The 23662-nt window shown below is 41.3% G+C and overlaps 1 protein-coding gene and 1 long non-coding RNA gene across 2 annotated transcripts in view; one reads left to right on the plus strand and one right to left on the minus strand.

The window, feature by feature from the left end:
• rnf19b (ring finger protein 19B) overlaps positions 1 to 21359 on the minus strand; it is a 53204-nt gene extending 31845 nt beyond the window's left edge. The window contains exon 1 of the mRNA XM_079655339.1: positions 20823 to 21359. The gene's annotated coding sequence lies outside the window, so the exon portion shown is untranslated. The remainder of the gene's footprint in view (positions 1 to 20822) is intronic.
• Positions 12722 to 14175, plus strand: LOC307022947. Its single transcript, XR_013803532.1, has 3 exons — positions 12722 to 12910; positions 13643 to 13703; positions 13792 to 14175. It is a non-coding gene; the product is annotated as an uncharacterized lncRNA (long non-coding RNA).
• Positions 21360 to 23662: the final 2303 nt, after the last annotated feature.

Consider the following 23662-nt stretch of genomic DNA (forward strand, 5'->3'; position numbering starts at 1 on the left):
TACATGGCAACAGGTTCATCCCTCTCCCAGAAATCTACACCCAGAAAATCATGCCTGTCACCAAACATAACATTCCCAATCAAAAGGATCTATCAAAGTGGCCATACCTCAGTCAAATCAAACTCCCTACCATTGATGCAGAAATCGGCATGTTGATTGGCACCAATGCACCCAAAGTTATGGAACCATTAGAAATTATTAATAGCCAAGGAGAGGGCCCATACGCATGCAGGACTTTACTGGGATGGGTGGTCAATGGCCCGTTGAGAGGAGGAATCGCAAAGGACAGCAATACCGCCTCAGTGAACAGAATTTCTTTGGTCAATTTACAGGAGTTACTGATCACACAATACAACACAGACTTCAGTGAAAAGGCCTATCAGGACACAAAGGAAATGTCAGCAGAGGACAATCAATTCATGCAAATAGCAAAAGACTCATCAAACATTGTGGATGGACACTACAGTCTAAGATTACCTTTTAGGAGGAATGATGTTTCAATGCCAGATAATCGCCACGTTGCTGAGCAACGTCTCTCCAGCCTGCAAAGAAAGCTTCGTAGGAATGCATCATTTCATGAGGAATATACCAGATTTCTCAGTGATGTCATTGACAAAGGTTATGCTGAAGAAGTGCCACAGGGGCAGCTGAAGCAAAAGGAGGGTAAAGTCTGGTATATACCTCACCATGGGATCTACCACCCCAAGAAAAGAAACTCAGAGTTGTCTTTGACTGTGGAGCATCATTCAAAGGCACATCCTTAAACTCCGAACTGCTGCAGGGTCCTGATCTCACTAACAGCCTTTTGGGAGTCCTAACGAGATTCCGTCAGGAGCCAATAGGAATGATGGGGGACATCCAAGCGATGTTTCACCAAGTCAAGGTGCCCGAAAAAGATACAGACGTTTTAAGATTCTTGTGGTGGCCTGGTGGGGACACAAGCCTTCCCCCTTCTGAGTACCGCTGACTGTGCATCTCTTTGGCGCTGTGTCATCACCCAGCTGCGCTAGCTACGCATTAAAAAGAACAGCAATGGATAATAGGGAGTACTTCAGACCTGAAGTGATTGACACAATACTGAAAAACATATATGTGGATGACTGCCTAAAGTCTGTTGCTACAGAGGAAGAAGCTATCCTGCTGGCCAAAGAGCTCACAGCTGCATGTCAGAGGGGAGGTTTCCACTTCTCTAAATGGATAAGCAAAAGTCGCAGGGTGCTGTCTTCAATTCCCGAAGCTGACAGAGCTAAAGAACTGAAGGAGCTGAACCTGGACAGAGATCGACTCCCAACTGAGAAAGCAATTGGAGTGCAATGGTGTGTGGAAGATGACAATTTTACATTCAATGTCAGCATCAAGCCACAACCACACACAAGGAGAGGAATATTATCTATGGTGAGCTCCATCTATGATCCTCTTGGGTTCCTTGCACCCTTCACTCTGCCTGCCAAGTTGCTATTACAAGAGCTGTGTAGCACTAGCTACGGTTGGGATGAGAACATACCTGAGAAGTTTTCTAAGCAGTGGGTTACATGGAAGCTAGATCTTCAGAAGATTACTGACTTCAAGGTAAAAAGGTGCATCAAGCCCAATGACTTTGGCCAACAGATCCAAGCACAACTACACCATTTCTCGGATGCAAGTGAGCAGGGGTACGGCACAGTGAGCTACTTGAGACTGGTAAACCACAATAACAACATTCACGTGGCATTCATGATGGGAAAGGCAAGAGTAGCTCCTCTCAAGAAGATCACAATCCCCAGGATGGAGCTTGCTGCTGCAGTGCTGGCTACTAGGGTGGACACATTACTCAGAACAGAGTTGCAACTACAGTTGGAAAGCTCTATGTTTTGGACTGATAGCCAATCTGTGCTCAAATACATTGCAAACCAACACACAAGGTTTCACAGATTTGTTGCAAAAAGGATCTCCATCATCAGGGAGTCCACAGAGATAAACCAATGGCACTATGTGAACACAAATATCAATCCTGCTGATGTCGCCTCTAGAGGACAAAAGGCCGACACATTTATGGAGAACAGAACATGGATCCATGGCCCAGAAATGCTCTGGAAGTCAGAAAAGGACTGGCCGCTGTTTCCCCTGGAATCCATCTCTCTCTCCTGCGATGATTTAGAGGTCAAAATAAATGCTATTGTCGATACAGTTATAGTCACAGAAAATCCTACAGGCAAGCTACTCATGCATTTCTCCAGCTGGAGAAAACTACAAGTTGCAGTAACATGGATCCTGAAGTTGAAAGAAGGCTTGAAACAGCTTGTTCAAAGGAGAAAAGAGCTTATTTCCACTTTAAATGACTCCAACACCGATGCTCAAAACAAAAGCAATGTTGAGCAGAAAATAGAAAACATGAAGGCCACACTTGATGGACAGACCATTACTCTGGAAGATCTTGAGAAGGCAGAAAACTCCATATGCCAAACCCAAAGACAGTATTTTCCAGAGGAAATGACAGCACTGCAAACAACAAAACGGGGTGTCAAAAGGACAAGCAGCCTCTACAAGCTCAATCCAGTGTTAAAGGATGGAGTGCTAAGAGTGGGAGGACGCCTGAGGAGGGCAGCTATGCCAGAAGAAACTAAGTTCCCTGTCATACTGCCAAAAAACTGTCATGTGTCAACTCTCATATTACGGCACACGCATGAAATAACTGAACATGGAGGAAGAAACCACATCCTCTCTGAAGTTAGGAAGAGATATTGGATAATCAAAGCCAACTCTGCTGCAAGAAAAATATTGGGAGATTGTGTTTTGTGCAGACGACAAAGAGCCAAAGTTGGAGAGCAGAAGATGGCTGACTTGCCACAGGAAAGGCTTGAGCCAGACATGCGTCCATTTACCAATGTTGGTGTGGAGTACTTTGGGCCTATTCAAGTCAAAAGAGCACGTCCCACATTAAAGAGGTATGGAGTGCTGTTCACGTGCATGACAAGCAGAGCTGTGCATATTGAGGTCGCCAGCTCACTTGATACAGACTCATGTATCAACGCTTTGAGAAGATTCATATGCAGAAGAGGTCAAGTGAAACATATAAGATCTGACAATGGGACCAATTTTGTTGGAGCTCAGAGAGACTTAAAGGAAGCCCTCTCCATTCTGAACCAGCACAGAATTCAGGAAACTCTGCTGCAAAAGGGCATAAAGTGGAGTTTCAACCCCCCAGGAGCATCCCACCATGGAGGAGTTTGGGAGCGTCTGATAAAGTCTGTCAGGCAGGTTCTCTATTCTGTTTTGAAGCAGCAGACTTTGGATGAAGAAGGGCTACAAACCCTTTTTATGTGAGGTAGAGGCCATTTTGAACAGTCGACCAATCACAACAGTCTCAAATGACCCTCAAGACCTGGAGCCTCTAACCCCAAATCACATCTTGCTCTTAAAAACCAAGCCAATTCTGCCCCCTGGACTCTTTGACAAGAAGGACCTGTACGTAAGACGCCAATGGAAACAGGTGCAATACATGGCAGACTTATTCTGGAAACGCTGGTGCCGAGAATACTTACCCCTCATGCAAGAAAGACAGAAATGGTGCAAGGAGAAGAGAAGCTTTAAACCTGGAGATGTAGTAATGGTAGTTGACCCTACTGCTCCCCGTAGCCCTTGGATCCTGGGAAGAGTGCTAGAAACTATGGCAGACACTAAAGGACTGGTTCGAGCGGTCAAAGTTAAAACACTGACCAGTGTGCTGGAGAGGCCAATTACCAAGATCTGTCTGCTGTTAGAATGTGAAGAGTGACGGCAGCAAAGAGTCTTCTTCCGCTGATGGCACGATGATATCATGTAGATAGGATGAGTAACACCACACAACTCATATTGATAGATGACTGGATTCATGAAATGAATAGAAATCCGGACTGTATAGGCTCCTTTTTTTTGTATATTTGATCATTGTTTTTGTGCTACTCCAAAATACAATTAGAGGCCGGTTATGTAGGAGCCATTTCCTTATATCCATTATAGTATCTTATCTTTTTAGAGTATGAACTGAGATTCTGTGGTGTATATTATTTATTATTTAATTTGAGTGCGTTACTCCTGCAGGTCGAGATGCGGCAGCATAAAAGGAGAGGTGCTGCAGCCTACTGGTGCGGCTGACTGAAGCAAACAGTTTTTAGACCTTGCTGGTTGGGAGCGTCACAGCTTGGTTCTTTATTGTGCTTTAGCATTGAAATATCAGTCAAATAGTTTGTTTAAAAACGTTTATTTCTTTTTGCCTTTTTTGGAAATAAACTATCTTACTTTTCAATCGCATCTGGACATTTATATTTTTTCTCTCAAACTACAAGTGTCTATTCGTCGGTCAGCCCCACGAGTGAGCCACAAACAAAGGACAAAAAACAAATGGATATCGTGGTCACTACATTAACCCTTCCAATCGGGTTTCCTTTCAAAGCACATCACCGAAACAGCGCTGGTAAAAATCACCAACGACCTCCTCCGTGCAGCTGACTCTGGACTGCTCACCATCCTAATCCTCCTTGACCTCACAGCTGCCTTTGACACCATCTCGCACCCACTGCTCATCAAACGTCTGGCAGACATTGGGATCACTGGTACTGCACTCTCATGGTTTTCATCCTACCTCACAGACAGAAAACAATATGTCTGTCTTAGCACCCACCAGTCAAGCTGCTCCACTGTCTCCCATGGTGTTCCTCAGGGGTAAGTATTGGGCCCACTCCTGTTTATGATCTACCTACTCTTCCTTGGCACTATCCTCAGTCATCATAATGTCCATTTCCATTGTTATGCCGATGATACCCAGGTCTACATTTCCAGCAAACCCAACACTGCCCTCCCCCCAACCTCTCTCACCAACTGCCTCCAGGACACCAGGAGCTGGATGAGCAGGAACTTCCTAAAACTCAACAGCAGCAAAATCGAAGCCCTGCTGGTTGGCACCAAAACCACCCTCTCCTAAACCTCATCCTCCCCTGCCTCCAACCTCGTCATTGATGGCTACTCCATCCCCTTCTCTGGCCAAGTTAAGAGCCTTGGTGTCATCCTGGATAGCTCCCTCTCATTTTCACCTCACATAAATCACATCACCCGGACTGCCTTCTTCCACATACGCAACATCTCCAGACTCTGCCCATCGCTTTCTCAATCAAACACTGAAGTCCTGGTCAATGCATTTTTGTCACGTCCCGCATCGACTACTGTAACGCCATCCTCTCGGGCATACCCACCAAGCTCATCAATAAACTACAAATCAAACAGAACTCTGCAGCCCGGATCATCACCGGCACCAAGAACACATTACCCCCATCCTCATCCAACTCCACTGGCTCCCTGTTCAATCCCGTATTAACTTCAAAAACTAGGGGTGCACCGAGTGGGAAATTCTTGGCCGAAACCGATACCGAAAATAGGAAACAGTTGGCCGAAAACCGAATGCCGAAAGGCCGAAAATGATTAATAGAAATATATATATATATATATATATATATAATGTATACATTTTTTACCAATGTTGTTCAGCTACCTGATTATGGAAAAATAAATGATTATGGCAAAACTTAACTTAAATAATAATCACTATTATGGGTCCATAAAACATTTATTCAGCACTTTTGAATGCATACAGCACATTAATTCCAAGTCAAGTGCATTTTATTTTCTCTGTAGGATAACTACAACAAAGTGCATTCAGAACAAAGCCAAGGTGCTTTAAAACTGCATAAACATCTAGGCCAGTAGGCCTACAACAAAATAGTGTAAATAAAGACTGTAACAGCCAGGCCTTCAACAACAACAAATGCACCTATAAGTGCATGCATACAAATGTGCAAACTGGATAAATCCACATGAATGTAACTATTTACAAATGAAATTACAATTGAATTTCAAGAATCTGTAAATAAGGCTGTCTGTCCTCATAAGCAAAGTAGTAAACATTGTATAAAGATACATAGAGTGAAAACTGGATACAAAATCCACAATCAATTACAAATTAAATTACAATTTCAAGAATCTGCAAATAAGGTGGTCTGTCCTCATGAGCAATGTAAACAACATTGTATCATTTAGATACCGAAAGTACAATATATTGAACACTGTGCTGCTGTCATTTCCCCCTAATGATAACCTGACATGGTGAATTATAACTCACAATGAAAATTGTTCAGGAAAGTGGGTATAGAGTAGACATGTAGAACTAGACAAGTTTATGATAAGCCAGCCTTGTCTACTTATTAAGGAAAAGTGGGAGGTTCTTTTTAATGAACAGTAGCCTCTCTGCTTTATCAGCCATAAGTCTGTTCCTCTTCTCATCAAGCACATGAGAGGCAGCACTGAACAGTCTCTCGCTGTCAGTGCTTGTGATTTGATCTTACTCCGCATATTTGTCCGGGTGTTTTGATTTCAAGGGGTGGAGTAATCCCGAAGTGGTGAAAGTCTTTGCAGTTACACCCCCTCGAGAAATGTCTGCTGAACACGTTTTACAAATCGCAATCCGCGCCTCTTTCTCTGATATTTTTAAATATCTCCAAGCGGCAGACTTGTGTTGGCTGTGAGCCAGCCGCAAGCATGGTTGCGCGCCGTGCTTGTCGCTGCGTTTTGGCCGAAAGCCGAAAGGGCCTTTTTAACCATTTTCGGACGATAATTTTCGGCGGCCGAATATTCGGTGCATCCCTATCAAAAACCTACTGCTCACTTACAAAGCCCTACATAACCTATGTGTTTCATTTGTGTCCACTTGACTGTCTCCTCCATGATTTCCTGTTTGTGTTTTTATCATGTTCTGTTGCCTATTAGCGTTTTATTTTTTACCAAATTGTACGGTGTCCTTGGGTGTCATGAAAGGCGCCTAAAATAAAATGTATTATTATTCACACCACAGAGAGACGGCCACCTGAACGCTTCAAAGTCATCGTGACTAAAACTGTTATTACTAATTATTTATGTATTTTCCATCCCTCTTCAACGGGGCCGGGTCACGGAGGTAGCAGTTCCAGCAGAGAGCCCCAAACTTCTGACAATTCCAATGAGCACCCAGGCCAGCGTGGAGATATAATCCCTCCCCCTGGTCCTGGGTCTGCCCCTCGGTCTCCTCCCAGCTGCCTGGATCCCCTCCCTAGGATGGCAGCCAGGTAGCAGTCTTAACCAAACTACCTCAGCTCCTTTCAACGCGAAGGAGCAGCGCTATTGTTCATTTAATATAATAGACATTGAACAATTAATCAAAATGTTACTGATATGGCAATATGCCTATGCAATTTTTTAATTGCAGGAGGTATATTTGTTTGAAAAATGCATTTTTTATTAAATATTTTCTCTTGCGGAGAATTTCTTGGCCTGAAGCATTGTTCTCTACAGACTGAATCGTCTTTGTTTGTTACAGATCCCCACGAAAATCACACTGCAATCATCCTAATGTGTATTTCATCCCAATGAAAGAATAATTAAGTGAAAGTGATCATTCCATCTAAAAGGGATTATTTGAAATTGTTTATCTGTAGTTTAAAAATAAACAATGTACCTTTTTCTTAAACTGGTGATCACGTCTTGTATTTGAAATTTGAATCTGAGCAACATTAACGTAGCAACAGTTCCAAATGGAGAAAAAATAACACCGTTTATTTACTTTATAGAAGTTCATTAGAGTTATAATGTAGCATAAATACTCAAGTATTGTTCAAGTTACTCTGAGATGAACATAACTGCAGTACTTAATAATGCACTTAGTGACAGTGCAGCCTCTTCCGCTCACATTATAATGCCAAACACATCATGTATTACATGTCCTAGGGCCTGACTTCCTAAGAACTTGAAAGCTGTTTATTAGTGTGAATGCTGTTTACATTATTCACACAAACTACACATTCATTCACTACTACTTACATTTCATATCTAACTTTGTCAGCCTACTTTCTGCTACAGAAACCATTCAACTATTACATTATTCAGCTATTTCAGGACACTGTGGCTATACATTTTATTGTTTATACCTTTTTTAAACCTTTTCTTTTAAATATTAGCTATTTTTCCTACTCTTCCAGTTTAACATTTCACTTTCAAGTTTTCAACAAAGTCATTGCAATGCATTTGAGCTGTAACAATTTTGATTCAAATCATTTCAGTTTTCTGCATTTCGCTGCTAAGTTCAGCAACACACATACTTGGTTTCTGTAGCTAAAAGCAGCTACCATTCAGCTACTAACATATTCAGCTTTTTCTGCATTTTCAGCTAAATTCAGCCACACATGTTCACAGTTTACAGCATTCACACGCATTTTCAGCAGGAAATGCATTTTCTAGTTATCATTGTTGATTCCAGGGAAAACCGTCAGGAAGCTCAGACTATCAATTTACACCGCTGTGCTTGTGACACATTGACAAAACAGAGAAAACTAAACATGGCTCGACAAACCAGCTCAACGGCCTGTATTTTTTACAAAATATCATATAAAGTATACCAACCAAACGCACACACAAAAAAAACAACACTTTGATTTAACTTTGAAAAGGCAGTCACATAAAATAGAAACAGTAATCTAGGAACGTTTCGATGTATAATGTTTCACAAATCAGGCTAAAATTGTTGCACTCAGTGTTCAAGAGCATTCAATCCATTTGGATAAAAGCTTCAGCTAGAAGCCTAAATCTAAAGTGACTTTGTTCTAACATGACCAGACAGATCCACAGGGACCCGGGGGCCACAGACAGCTGAGCTCATACTGTTTGTTGTGATACCGACTAAAACCCTGCTAATCTGATGCGGGACTCTGGACAGAACAGGTGGTCCCCTACTCAATACAGGAGCTAATAATGTTTATGTTGTGTGTGTGTGGTTGTGTGTGGTTGTGTGTGTGTGTGTGTGTGTGTGTGTGTGTGTGTGTGTGTGTGTGTGTGTGTGTGTGTGTGTGTGTGTGTGTGTGTGTGTGTGTGTGTGTGTGTGTGTGTGTGTGTGTGTGTGTGTGGGGTCGAGCTAATTAGATACCATGAGCTAATAGACATGGGGAAACAACGTAAACCCTGACCCTGCTTGTCATGTTTCTAGAGAGCAATCTTAGCACAACATCCTATGAATAACCTATGTATAAGTGCCAAAAGAAACATTTTTGCACAAACCTATATTTATTAAGTCAATTTTGATAGCACAATGAAATTGCTTTAGAATGATGAGACCATCAGCGTTTTCATTTGTTACCTATAACCTCAACCTGAAGACCGCCTGCTGATAAAAGTGAAGGAGCTCTAATTAGCACCGATGCTAGCAGCGACATCAACGGCTCGAGCTTAAAACGTGCTGTCTTAAAAGGTTGACCAGCTATTCTAATGTCACAAGCAAGCCCAAAGAAACGGTGGTGACGAAACGGTGGTACAACAACACCGCTGTCAGTCATGGGACACCATTGGAAACAAAAAGCTTTTTCCCATTGACTTATATTGAGATAGAGACATAAAATGTGCTAAAAGCTGAATCAATTTTCCCTCCATTTATTTGACTGAGCTGAGATCCACCATGGCTTCGGGAAGATACAAGTACACATGCTCTATGGGCCAGAAGTGGCTAAATGATCTGGGTACTTTTGTTCTCGAGTCAGGCCATTTTGGCTCCATGCGCCACCGAGCAAATGAACGTGGCCGCCGCTCCAACGCCATATCCAGTTCTCGTTAAACATCTATGGTCACAAGCCAGCTATATATGTACGTATTATTCACTATAAGCTATCTTATCTCAATCTGTGATTTACATTGAAAGTTACCCATTACACACACAATATGTAATTTTCTGCCTCTAGCAATCTCTAAAAAAATAACTATTTTATAACATTTAAAAAATGAAACTGCCTTTTCAAGTGGAGAAAATAATCCAACAGTTTCTCAGAATTTGCAAAATGCACGATAATCCAAATCTCTGTTGTCGAATTGAATGCTTACTATGTTATAAAAAGGACATGTTTCAAAACGCTATCACAAAGCTGATGCAAGCATTGATGTAGTATAACCTATATGTGTCATTGTAAGGTTGACAACAGTTATTAGACTGTTAGACCCTAACTACAGAGGCACCCTCTTATGTCTACAGAATGCACTCACCCACGTAGCCGTTGTTCTGTTGTCAGGCACCACCCAGCCTTGAGGTTATTATACTGTTAATGGACCGAATAGAAAAGCAGCACAGACTGCACCTCCTCATTGTGAGCAGCTCAATGTTCCTTCTTTTTAGAGAAGAGGTCAAGCAAACATCCTCTGTGAGAACATTTGGTCCTCGTAGAAGGACCGCACATTCGATTTTACGACGTATTTAGTGCATTATAATGATGCATAAAAAAAGGACCTTAAGCCCCCCCAACACAAATTAGAAATGTACTTCCTTTTTTTTATTCAGAGAGGCCATGACCTTTTTCAACATCCCACAGTGATTCACACAAGTGTTAACAGTGACACCGGAGACCTGCTAAGTACAGCTGTAGAAAGGTAATGAGATGTTAGCAGAGATGAGGTTTCCAGTGTTTTCAAAACTGAAACATCGTCAGTTAACGTCCAAACTCTTAACTCTTAAACATGCCGATAAAGTAGCTCTCTTTCTGTCATACTTAACTGAAAAACTGACAAGGGACTAATGCATAAATATAATTTTGACAAGATTATCTTAAATATGTTCAGCAATGAGCAAACTGGACTCATCTCTTGCCATTCAATCATAAGATGGCAATCTTAAACACTTATAGTCTCCTAGATAAGTGTTGTCTAATGTATTTATATTTTATTTAGCTAACATTAAATGTTTACACAGAAAAAAAACGTGTAGCTTTACGAATATTAGCTGACTAGGGATGTGTCAAACACAAGATGATGTTGTATTGTATATTGTAAGATATGTGGTGAAAAATGGGTCCTTTATTTACTTTAAGGTTACCTTCATGCAAAATAATCACTCGTAATGTGCGTTCAAGCTCACTTCTCTCTTTAAATGAATGGGTTAAGCTGGGGCTATTCTCCTTAAGGGGTGGGGCAGTGCCAAAAGCACATGAGCAAAGCTGGAGGAAATGACTTTCTTTCTAAATTGTCGTAATAGTTTGCTATAAAGCATCTTGGCCACAGCTAAAGGGTGTGTCATTGTAGGACTAAAGCAAAGTATTTCACTTGATGTTTTTACAGTTCATCTTGAAAGTGATCTCTTGATAGTGATCTCTATTGAATCGTTGTTAAAGAGGACATATGCTGCTGACTTTCAGTTTTATATTTGTATTGTGTGCCTCTATTGTGACATGTTACACGCTTTCATATTCAAAAAGCCCTTTACTTCTCTCATACTGCCTGTGCTGCAGCTCCTCTTTTCACCCTCTGTCTGAAAACAGAGCCCAGTCTGCTCTGATTGGTTAGCTAGCCGGCTCTGTTGTGATTGGTCAACCACTTTGAGATGTCCCGCCCCTTAGCCTGCTATCACGTGCAATGTGTTTGAGCACTAGCCAATAGAAACGCGAATGTAAGATAATGTGCGGGAGAGAAACTCCCTCTGGAGGCGTGTGGCGCAGTGGGTTAGTGCGCTGATCTTTGAATCAGAGGATAGCAAGTTTGAGTCCCACTGCAGTCAGCATGGCGTTGTGTCCCTGGGCAAGACACTTCACCCCATATTGCTCCTGTGGGGATTGCCCACAGTATTGAGTATGTGAGTCGCTTTGCATAAAAGCGTCTAACAAGACGCATAACATGTAATGTAACGGAGGGAACTTTGGGATTTTAGCCTTTGCAGACCATTTACACAGAAAGAAACGTTTATAACACACTACTGCAGGGGCCAGCAACCTTTCTGATATGAAGTGCCATTACAAATTGTTTTTTTTTATCAGCGTGCCGACGATCGTGAATTATCAAGGGGGGGGGGGAGCTCGACGCTCGTGAACTGTCAACAGGAGGGTGGGAGGAGCCTCGCTGCGGGGAAGCAGTGTGTGGACCTGTAAGCGCAATACATTTAAATAATTGGTTTAAACGGCATAATAATAAGGACGATCGTCCGTTCTGTGATTCTCCAGAACACACATGTTATGATATTAGGGTCAGGCAGAGTGAGATGAGATCGCTGTCCCTTTAAGAGAGAGGGGTGTGGCTTGTGTGTTTGTGTGTGGATGGTAGAGCGAGAGTGAGCTGTTATATCTGTTGTAATTTATTGTCTTTTATTATGAATGTAGTAATGTGTTTTTAAGTGATTGTAGTATTTATTACATGTACAGCACTTTGGCCCGACCAAAAATTGCTTTTAAATGTGCTTTATAAATAAACTTTGATTTGATTTGAGCGAGCGTGTGTATGTTTCTGGAAGTGAGACGAGGCAGCAGAAAAATAGAGTTCTGTGATGTATTTTGTGAAACAGAAGAACAGCTAAATAAATGCAACGGCCTCCCAAGAAGAGCTCGCCTCTCTCCAGTCATTTAAGCTAAAGTGGGTTATTGAACAGGTTTTGAAGCTTGTTGCTTCTGCCCTGGGAGACAAGAGTCACCTATGGCGTTATATTTGCGCCTCTATCCTGAGCACGCGATGAAACATGTTGAGCATAGAAAATGCGATTGGGCGCACACTTGAACATTTTTGAGCACAGAGAAATATATTTTCTTTCATAAAACTCCTGCTCTGTGCGCAAGCAGACCGCTGCACGCGCTCTCTCTCCCCCGCTCGCTCGACCTCTCCACCCTGTGCGCGCTCAGCTTTGCTTGTGCTCGCTCAAGTTGTCACAGCGTTACAAATGTGCCACAAAACCAACCAATCGGAGAACTCGAGAAGGTCAATTCTGATTGGCTGGTCGTCTCCAATCATATCTTCTATCTGAGATGAGAGAAGGATTTTCGGTTGCCATCAGACTGTTGACGTTCTTATTACACATCCGTCGTTGAAATTGCAGGACATGACAGACTCGAATGAAGAGAATAGCACGCCACAGTGTCAGGTGAGTTATACATTTCTAGTTTTCTGATATCACGTTATTGTTTGCAATGCCTGAGTTTGCTAGCCGGCAATATAGCTATAGGGGTAGTTTAAGCAAACAGCTAACAAACCGTAGCCTACATGTACATGAACCCTTCTGAGATATTGATTACTTGCTGTAAGCATTAGAGGTGGCAGAATGACAAAACATGTTTCTCTCTCTATCACAATTTTGGGTTGACCAGAACCTGGACCAAATTCTGTTTCCTGTTCTACAATGGGCATAGAGCTTGCCTTAATTTTAAACCGGACAACTAAACAGATTAGGCTAGGACCGGATAAAGTTAGCAACACACGTTAACCATAAACAGCCTATTAATCCGTTCTCTTAATGTTTATTCCGTCCAACGTTGTGGAATTAGAGAGAAAGGGCTTCTTAACGTGCTTTTATCTGGGGTGGAGGGAGTTAAATATTAGTTAAATATAACATTGGGGCGTGTCATAGTAGTGGGTGGAGGTGGTGAAATGAGGATATCCATTTTGGAGTTCAAGCTAGCATAATATAGTTAATGTTACACACTAATAAGGAAGAGAGCTATTTTTGTGATACATTGCTATTGATATGGATTTAGAGTGGATATTTGAGACTTCTAAACAGTAAATAAAAAAACGTAACTTATGGGTGAGTGTTTTTAGCAGAGCCATATTATGTCCTTGTGATTCTGTTGATTATTACCTCTGTATTATGCTGCAGCTCAGCTGATTTTGGATTGATGGCAAAGGGAGAGGGACTAAAGTGAGAGTGAAAACACAAGGTAAGTTTAAAATAGGTCAGCCATTTCCCATCCTATAGGTTGCTAGATGTATCTAACCCTTTCTCCTGTCTTTGTCTCCCTCTCTCAGCACAATAACCCCAGGGGGATTCAATGGAGCCTGAAGACATGCAATGAGACCCTCACCCTGAGCCTGAGTCTCAACTCCCAGAGTTTTGCAAACCTCTCCCTGTTCCTTATTTTGATTAAAAAGACATTAAGCTTCCCAATGGTGTGGTCTTCGTTTTGTGAAAAATATGATTACCTCACATATTTTGTTGCTGTTGTTGTCTGTTGTGATAGTTAAAAAGCTCCTGCTGACTTGAGCCAGCCATTCTTTCCTCCTCTCTGTGTCAGTGGGGAAGCCGTACATGTGTACTCCTTTCTCTGAGCGATTGGAGCATCCCCCAGCAGCACAGCAAACCATGGGGGAGACTATATGCAAGGACAACACAGAGGAAAAGGCACAGACAAACTGCACGCATGCTATTCAATGTTTATTGAATTCCATTTATTTACATGGATGTTCCTAAAACAACACATTTAACCTCATGCTGTTGCTGCTAGTGCTTTGACTCATTGCGCTGTCAGTTGACAATCATTGATAGGCACCTGTCGGTCTCCTGTCTTTTCTGAAAGTCATAAAGATTACATTAGGGGATTACTGAAACCACCATGAATTAAAGAAATGGTAGAAATGATTCTAATCAGAATTTTGAAACCTTCCTTCCTTCCCTCCCTCTAAATATATCAATAAGGATGTGGTGTTCTTGACTCATACAAGTTTAAGAAGATAATATTTGTTTTAAAGAATTCAAAGCAATAAACAACAGCAACAGGCTCTGTAACCAAGGCAACGTTAGCCTAACATGTATGTTAACAGGTAAGATAGCTGTTCACACTATCCATGTATATTTTCTACTTTTTGTAATGCTATGTTATTTCTATTTAAGATGTTTACATTTTCGATTGTTTAATTCTAGTCTTTTAACTGTCTAATGTACAATGCCTTGTCTTTTGCTGCTGCAGCGTAAACATTTCCCCAATTGGTATCAATAAAGTACTTCTTATTTTGTCTTAATCCTCAAATATTAGCACATTTTACTTTAAAAAAAAAAAAAACACGTTGATGTAACTACATACACATATAGATATGTTGTATACATATTGCAAATCAAAACCTTTATTGACCAATAACTACCAAAAATTGCATTTCTATCCTGTTATTAATGCATTCAAATCGTGATTCAAATGGCCCGCCACAAACTTCCGGCAACTTTCTTAGTCTCTCTGAACCACGTGACGATCAAGCATTTTGGACTTCCGCTGTCACAACTCTTCTCTCTACATGGTGCTGGACCAGCCAATCAGAATTGACCTTCTCGAGTTCTCCGATTGGTTGGTTTTGTGGCACATTTGTAACGCTGTGACAACTTGAGCGAGCAGGCAGGCAAAGCTGAGCGCGTACAGGGTGGAGAGGTCGAGCGAGCGAGGGAGAGAGAGCGCGTGCAGCGGTCTGCTTGCGCACGGAGCAAGAGTTTTATGAGAGAAAATATATTTCTCTGTGCTCAAAAATGTTCAAGTGTGCGCTCAATCGCATTTTCTATGCTCAACATGTTTCATTGTGTGCTCACTATTGAGGCACAAATGTAACGCCATAGAAAGTCGCCTGGAGTTATAGAGAGCAGGGCTGCGTTGCGAGCATGGCTTCCTTCTGCGGGGAGACGCGCTCTGGCGGCGGTCTCGTTCAGGATCCGATTTAAAAATATATATATTTTGCACACTTATTCCACTAATTCCTAGTGTGCCACTGGTTACGGTGCCGCGTGCCAATAGTGGCACGCGTGCCAGGGGTTGCCGACCCCTGCACTACAGGAAAAGAGAAAACGACAAAAAGCATAATAGGGCACCTTTAAAATATTTAGGTTAAGACCAATGTGGTGCATATATGAGTGCACTACTATCCCAAGAGCAGAGTTCGGTCCGTCTGTAACGGAGTAGTGTAACGCGTTACTTTTATAATTCAGTAATCACACTACAGTTACTAAAATTGCCCCGACACGCGTTACTTCGTTACTTTTATAAAATAATCACACTCACTGACAGACAAGAGGGGTTTCCGCCGCCGCAGGTTTGTATACATGTAGGCCTACGTAATCTGCGCGATTTGCCCGTCCACATCTCCACGTGCAGTGCTGCATAAACATGGCTGAGTCTTTTCATCTGTAAACTTCCTCAACGGGGCCGCTCGCTCTCTTTTCTTGATTGCCCTCTCAAGGGTGAACAGTTCAATGTCCCGCTTCATTGTAGGAATTCTGCCATGTCTCTACCACTTTAGTTTGACCACCTCTGTTACTAAGTTATGGAAAACTAAATAAATAAGTAATTAGATACCTTACCGTTACTGCGCTCATAAAGAATGATAAGAATAAGAATAATGCGTCTTGAACTGGTTTCATTAATTAGTGTCTTTACGTTTCACAGACTGTTAGCTTGTTGTGGTAGGCTGGTAGCCTATTTTATTAAAGAGCATATCAAAAGAAAAACTTGTGTTATGTCTTCCTTAATGCAATAGTAATTGGGGGTGCAAGTGGAGTCTCGCAGAGGCAAAACTGTGGCGCGCTTACACTGTAGGTGCGCCTCAGTCTGCGTGATCTGCCTGTAGGGAGGGGCGGGCCGGCCCTGCGAGTAAAGTAACGAGTAAAGTAACGAGTAAAGTAACGAGTTACTTTATGTAGACAGTAACGAAGTAGAGTAATATATTACTTTTTTAAAAAGTAATATATAATATATTACTTTTTTTTAGTAACGACCCCATCTCTGCCCAAGAGCAATACTGCTAGCCTTTATCATATAACCTTTTAATCATCTACAGTAACCCTCTATTATGTTTACAACAGATAGGAACTTGGCTGGCGCAGCTCCCAGCCGTTCTCTGGAAAATGACCTCATATTCACTCTGAGCATCTCATTCTCTGCTGTCCATGTCTTAAATCAACACGCTAAAACCATCGCTTTACAAGCAATCCCCCATAACCACATGCGTTAAAGACTTTTTTTTTAAGGTTAACCATTTCATGAAATACTGTATCTTACTCATTGGCACCTAAACTGTCTTTTTTATTTTTTTGGTTCTTGCCAAGAAGTTTAAAACCACTTTAGTGGAAAAAATGCATTTTTATAAAAATATACCCAAAATATTAAAACGTATTTATTTCAGGAATGTATTTAACTGTAACTACATCTTTCTCAATTAATTAAATCTATTTAAAATGTTTCATGTCTGTATCAGTTTTATCTTGCAATAAAAAAACATAAAAAATATCCATCAAACACAATCCATTGTAGCAGATACATCTGTGTCAGAAAAGATTGATTGTTAAGATTTACTGGCAAAGTTGGTGTCTTATAATATGAAAGTAAGAAATTAAACTGTTTCACTTTCATAAATGGGTTTTTGTTCAGGAGAAAATAAACATTTCCAGTAAACTAGTTGAAGTAAACTGTTTTTTTACCGACACACAGAACATGAAGTACTAATAATTTACTGTCAATATTTCACACATCCACCAGAAACACTTTTCAAACAGCAGGGCCGCCCACATTACAACGCTGTTTTTTTGTCGGCAAAGTGGTTCAATGTTGGCGTGTGCATGGGGGCGAGCTGATGAGTAGAGTGATATTACCGATAATGGAGGCAGTTCATACTTCTGTGGAAAAACACACGGACAACCACAGCTCTTCCTGGGAATCCTGTGTGTGTGTGTGTGTGTGTGTGTGTGTGTGTGTGTGTGTGTGTGTGTGTGTGTGTGTGTGTGTGTGTGTGTGTGTGTGTGTGTGTGTGTGTGTGTGTGTCTTATCCTCCTCCCAATCAACTGCCAAATAAACTTCACAAGGATACTATATGTGCTCGAAATATGATTTCTTTATCTGCTGTTGATAGGAATTACACACCCTCTTGGAAATTGACTACACAGTTGGACGATAACCATATCACCTCTTTTATGATACTTTATTCCTACTGTAAGAAATCGAGGGAAACTACTATGGTTCTAATAAACGTGCTATTGCTCTATGAGAATTTTTTATCAATCAGTTGATTTACGGAAAGATAATCGGCCAATTTGAAATTTAAAACTGTGGTAAAGACATGCGATGAGAGGGTTCGGGGAATACGTTTTGGGAAGGATATGGCCTGATAACACATGTGCAATTCACGAGTCAGACTCGAGGCGTAAACTTCGTTTACGTCCTTGACGAGTCACAGAGCACTGTTCCCCTAAATGGAATGCCGTTTTGTCACCCACTCCCGTTGTATGCTGCAGATTGTTTTTTAATGACGTTTAGTTTTTGTAAACATACATATTGTCTTTGAAAAATCTTACTGGAGCTCAGTATTGTTGCTTTATTTTACTTTAATTTAAGAATATCAGAATGTTGCTCTATACAGTAGTCAGCTTAAAGTGGGCTGACCTTAAAGATGAACTTACTATTAAGCTTTTTTTTTCCTATTACTTTTTAACTGAAAACATTTATCAGTCAAAATATGCAATGTCCGTTTAATGTTTTATAATAAGCATAACTAACTGCAAAACATGTTAGCACCAAAACCAAAAGCACTCATTTTTCAAAATGTCCCATTGTCAAAATGATATACTATATTATTCCATTCATGGGTTCACCATTTTAATGTTGACCGGGTAAAGGAGAAGCTAATGTTAGCTACTTTATATAGTGCCATTCGACTAATCCATAATAAACCATCATTATGTATTAGTTGAATTATTGTTTAAATAATAAAATAAATGTAGTGCATTACATTTAAATACTTAACATAACGTCCCCCTTTCCTTTTTGCATACACACACACCACCACACACACCCCCCCCCCCCCACACACACACACACACACACACACACACACACACACACACACACACACACACACACACACACACACACACACACACACACACACACACACACACACACACACACACACACACACACACACACACACACACACACACACACACACACACACACACACACACACACACACACACAGGGAAGGTAGAGGGAATCAGGCTGGGAGCTTCTATAATTAGAGGAGCGTTCAGGAGCCATACTGCTGAGTTGTTTAATGTCAGGCCTGCAGTTGCAAAGAACAAACCTCTGAGCCCCTCTTAACACAAACACACATATTTATAACATCCCCTCACACACACATACAGAAAGATGCCTTTACACAGAGAAGTAGGTGAGCAGCTGTAACAATAGTAAACTGATTGAGTGGATTCAGGTTTCACAACACACACACACACACACACACACACACACACACACACACACACACACACACACACACACACACACACACACACACACACACACACACACACACACACACACACACACACACACACACACACACACACACACACACACACACACACACACACACACACACACACACACACACACACACACACACACACACAAAAACACACAGCGCTCTGACAATTGAGTGTGTAATTCCCAGCTATTGTCTGTAACCTGAAGCTTTGATGACATAGGAACCCTAAACTACTCGGGACGAGGAAATGGTCAAACACATGACGAGAAAAAGAGGAACTGATTAGCATATGGACAAAGACCTATGCTAGTTGAGCTCACTTTAAACAAATTATAGAGCTTTTGTTTGTCTACGATCTTATGTTGGATTTATACATAAATAACACAAATTGTTTATTTTTGAACGCTTAAACAGATTTCAAAAGATAAGAAAGAACCCATACCTGTCTTAAAACCATTATTCAACTTTATGGTGCAAACTAAATGTTACTGCTGCTCTTCTCCACAGCAGTATATTGCTCAGCTCCCATGGCCATTTTCTCCTGTCTGTTTCTCATAAGTGGAGGCGCGCTGAACGCCTTCCCTGTAGGTAATAGACTGACTATGGAAAAGTACCTCATATAACCCCACTTCACAATCCACACTATCAAAATCATTCGTTTAAGCCATGATATCGAATTTGCTAGTTATTTTTAAATATTCAAACTTTCTCCCTCCATCCTTTCAGCATATTTCCATCCAAAGCTAATGTTAATAAGGGTTATTTGCTGTTGTTTTTGACCCCTCTAGATTCGAAGAAACACATGTCTCTTTTTTAAAATCTGAACAAATCCACACCTTAGGACTTCTAATTGAATGTCCAAAAAACTAAGTAGAGCCAATAAATACCTCAATCCTACCCTTATTACCAATCACAATTGAGCCTATAAGCACTCCTTAGCTGGCAATGTGGCATTATTATGGCAGCAATATAATACAACCTGCTGACTGTTGTTTATCTGTAGATTTTAGTGTAATTAGCAATAAGTAGGTGTTTCTACAGCCCGTTATTTACACAAAACCTACAAGTTGGTTACCAAAACATTACGATGCTGGAAAATGTCACCACACCTTTTTCCACCTTGAGTAGCACGATAGTCAAATCTGTCCTTAAATAAACACAAATACATATTTTAAATGTTCATATAATATTCCTGTGAAGAGTTTTTATTTGGGCCTCGACATCTTACAGTATCATAGCATCCCTTCTGTTCTGCTGCCTTGTATATATTTTAAAACTCTAGTCTTTTTTTTCCTTTTATTCCTCACAGGAAAATATACAGCTTGTCCTCAGCCAAAACACACATTGACCAGGGAGTGGCAGGAGCATGAATGTTTTAGAAAGGGAACGGATTTCAACTCTGGATGACTTGGATAAAGGGCTGAAGACATTTTGTTTTTATAGTTTATGATTATTTCCAGACATGCAGCAGTACTGACACTGGACACTGATTTGTTTCCTCCCTACATGTTACATGGACATTCACTGTAAGGATGGTTTGGGAGGTTCTGGTCTGAGTTGCACTCCTGACTAGCAGATGCTCCTGACTAGCAGATGCAGATGAGTGTCATTTTAAGAGGTTATTTTACCAAATTGCTTCACTCTTTTGAGGTGGCAGTTTTTATGTTAATATAGGTCGTCTAAATAAACAACAGGGCTCATTAAACCCATGACATATCAGACAGACAGCTCCTGCGGCAGAGGCGGGTTCTCCGCCGGGCACTCACCTTGTTGTGGACCGGGTCTCTCCGACAGGAGGCTGGGGAGAGATGCGACGGACACTCCGGCTCCAGTCTTGGCTCCCTTCTTGCGTTTATCGATAAAGCTGTAGGAATTAACAGTCCTCTGTAACCGTTCCCAGCTGTCTCCTTTCGAGGGGATCCTGGCAGGTGACGGTGGGTCTCTATTCCTCCAGAAACGCTCTCTGTTTAATCTCTGCAGCTCGCGCTCGGTCCCTCTCTCCTGCCACTCCGACACCGCTGCCCTCTGACGTCACGGAGGAAAGCCCCGCCGGTGACGTTACGCCGTCCGTACGGAAGCCCCGCTCCTCAGGAAGTCCAGCTGGCGTTTACTGTAAAATGTGTAGTGGGGGAAAAGAGGAAACCTACTGGGAAAATTAACATAGAGCATTGTGTTCAAACTCCAGGAACACTTTTTATCACTGCTCTTATCACTTTTAATCTGCTTTTTTTATTCTCAGACTAACAACAGACAATAGTATCTGTGATAGCCTTTGTATGGTAATCTTAGATCAGACCATTTTTTTAGTTTTTTCTCCTGTTTGTCATCAAGGCTACATGTTCAGACATGTCAGAAACTACATCAGTTAGCTGTGGTGGATTCACTCATATACTGTAGCCTACTTTTTTTTATACAGTCTATCACTTAAAGTATGTAATTTATCACTTAAAGCATGTAATTTATTTCAGAAACACTTTTTGTTATATTCCATGGAATGGTCTTAACTTCCCAATAGCAATGACAATATTAAATACTTTGACAATAAATTCATGAAAAAATTTCATCTGTGGAAGCCGTGGCGCTGTAAAAAGCACGACCAATCATTTTAGCCGGCTAAAATAAACACTAGATGGCTCATGGGAGATTTTCCAGCTTAGCTGACCGGCTGCCATCTTGCTACAGTCAACAGCTACTCTGGTACGCGCTATGGTAGCTGTTGTAAGGTGAGTGATCTGCACAAAAATACTCTTAACTCGCTGAAATCTTGACTGATTTACAAACGGTTTGGTTTATTATAAACATTATTAGCATGGCTATGATACAGGATGCTTGGACATGTTGAAATTGCAGCTTTTCTTTGTGTATGTGCCGTGGTTTTATTTATTAGCTGGCTAATAACAAGAGGCTGTGAGTGAGACCTAGTATTACAAAGTTGACCCAACAACTTTACACCAGTGGGAAAGGCAGAACTGCCCTTTCTTTTCAACATAACTTAAGTTACACATGATTTCTTCCAAGTGGTTTGGCTTGTTAAAAATATCTTACATTTTAGATACATTATGATACAGGTAATTGCTGGCTTTGTGTTTACAAAAGTAACTGACTATGCCTGACTTTTGTGCAGCCTACGGATGCTCTAATCACCGCAGTCTGCAAACAAGAACCCGTGGAATCACCTTTCACGTGCAAGATATGACAATATTATGACTATAATTAGGATAGTCGTTAATTACTTAGTGGATGTATGTGCATTACAAGTCCTGCTACACAGGATCAGTGGGGCTATGTGAGATAATAGTATTGCAAGATTGATGTTGACCCAGCCTCTTTAGAATATGTTGCTACCATTTATTTACAAAATTATTTAATCTTTCTTTTGGACACCTTTTTTATAACTCTTAGTGTGGTTGTCTTATTCTTAAAGTATACATTACATACATACGTACATACATACATACATACATACATACATACATACATACATACATACATACATACATACATACAATTACCCCAAAAATATGATAATTTCGGTGTGTATTTTTGTCCTTACCCTTAATGTTAAAGGAAAGAAGGGAGGACAATGTTGACAATAATTTAAATATCTGGCTACCTTTCTCATGTTTTTAAGGTTTCCCAAAACCGGAGAGAGGAGGAGGCAGTGGGAAGTTGCCCTAAGAAGGGACGGTTTTGTTTCCTGTGGCAGGACACTGCTCTGCAGTGATCAGTTCAGGAGTGAGGACTTTGACAGGACGGGGCAGACTGTACGGCTTAAAGATGGTGTTGTGCCAACAGTATTCAATTTCCCAGCTCATCTTCAAAGGGTATGTGTATCATTGACCAACAAGAATTCAAGGTGTATAAGCTTGATATATAAATATGTGATTAAATGTCTCACTTTAGTTTTTCTTTCTGCAAGTTTAGGAAAAATAATGTGTTGTGTATTACAGCGCATTTTTAAACACTCAAAATGTCTTTAATTATGTTTATTTTAGCCGGAAGCAACAAGAAGCACACCCACTTCTAAAAGAGCGGAAGATGAACCTCAGCCTAATGTTGTGAGTATTCTGAATGTGGCCAAGACCAGAGAGATGGTCATTGATTTCAGGACTTTGAGGACGTCTCCTCTACCGCTGTGCATTCTTGGAGAGGATGTGGCAGTTGTGGAGGACTAGATATACCTGGGAGTGCACTTAGACAATGGGCTGAACTGGAGGATCAACACTGTGTACAAGAAGGGGATGAGCAGACTCTATTTTCTGAGGAAGCAGAGATCCTTCCACGTGTGCAGCAAGATGCTGGAGATCTTCTAGTCTGTTGTGGCCAGTGCACTCTTCTTTGCTGCGGTCTGCTGGGGGGGGGGGGCATAAGAGCCGGTGACACCAGCAGGATCAATAAACTGATCAGGAAAGCTGGGTCTGTCATCGGCATCAAGCTGGACCCCTTTGAAGCTGTGGTGGAGAGGAGGACACTGAACAGGCTGTTGTCCATCATGGATAACCCCACCCATTCTCTCCACCTGCAGCTGGACAGTCAACGGAGCTCCTTCTCCAACAGACTGCTGCGGCTCCGCAGTCTCATAACTCTGTACAACAAATCACCTCTG

Source organism: Notothenia rossii, assembly GCF_949606895.1.
Source record: "Notothenia rossii genome assembly, chromosome: 10".
Classification (NCBI taxonomy): domain Eukaryota; kingdom Metazoa; phylum Chordata; class Actinopteri; order Perciformes; family Nototheniidae; genus Notothenia; species Notothenia rossii.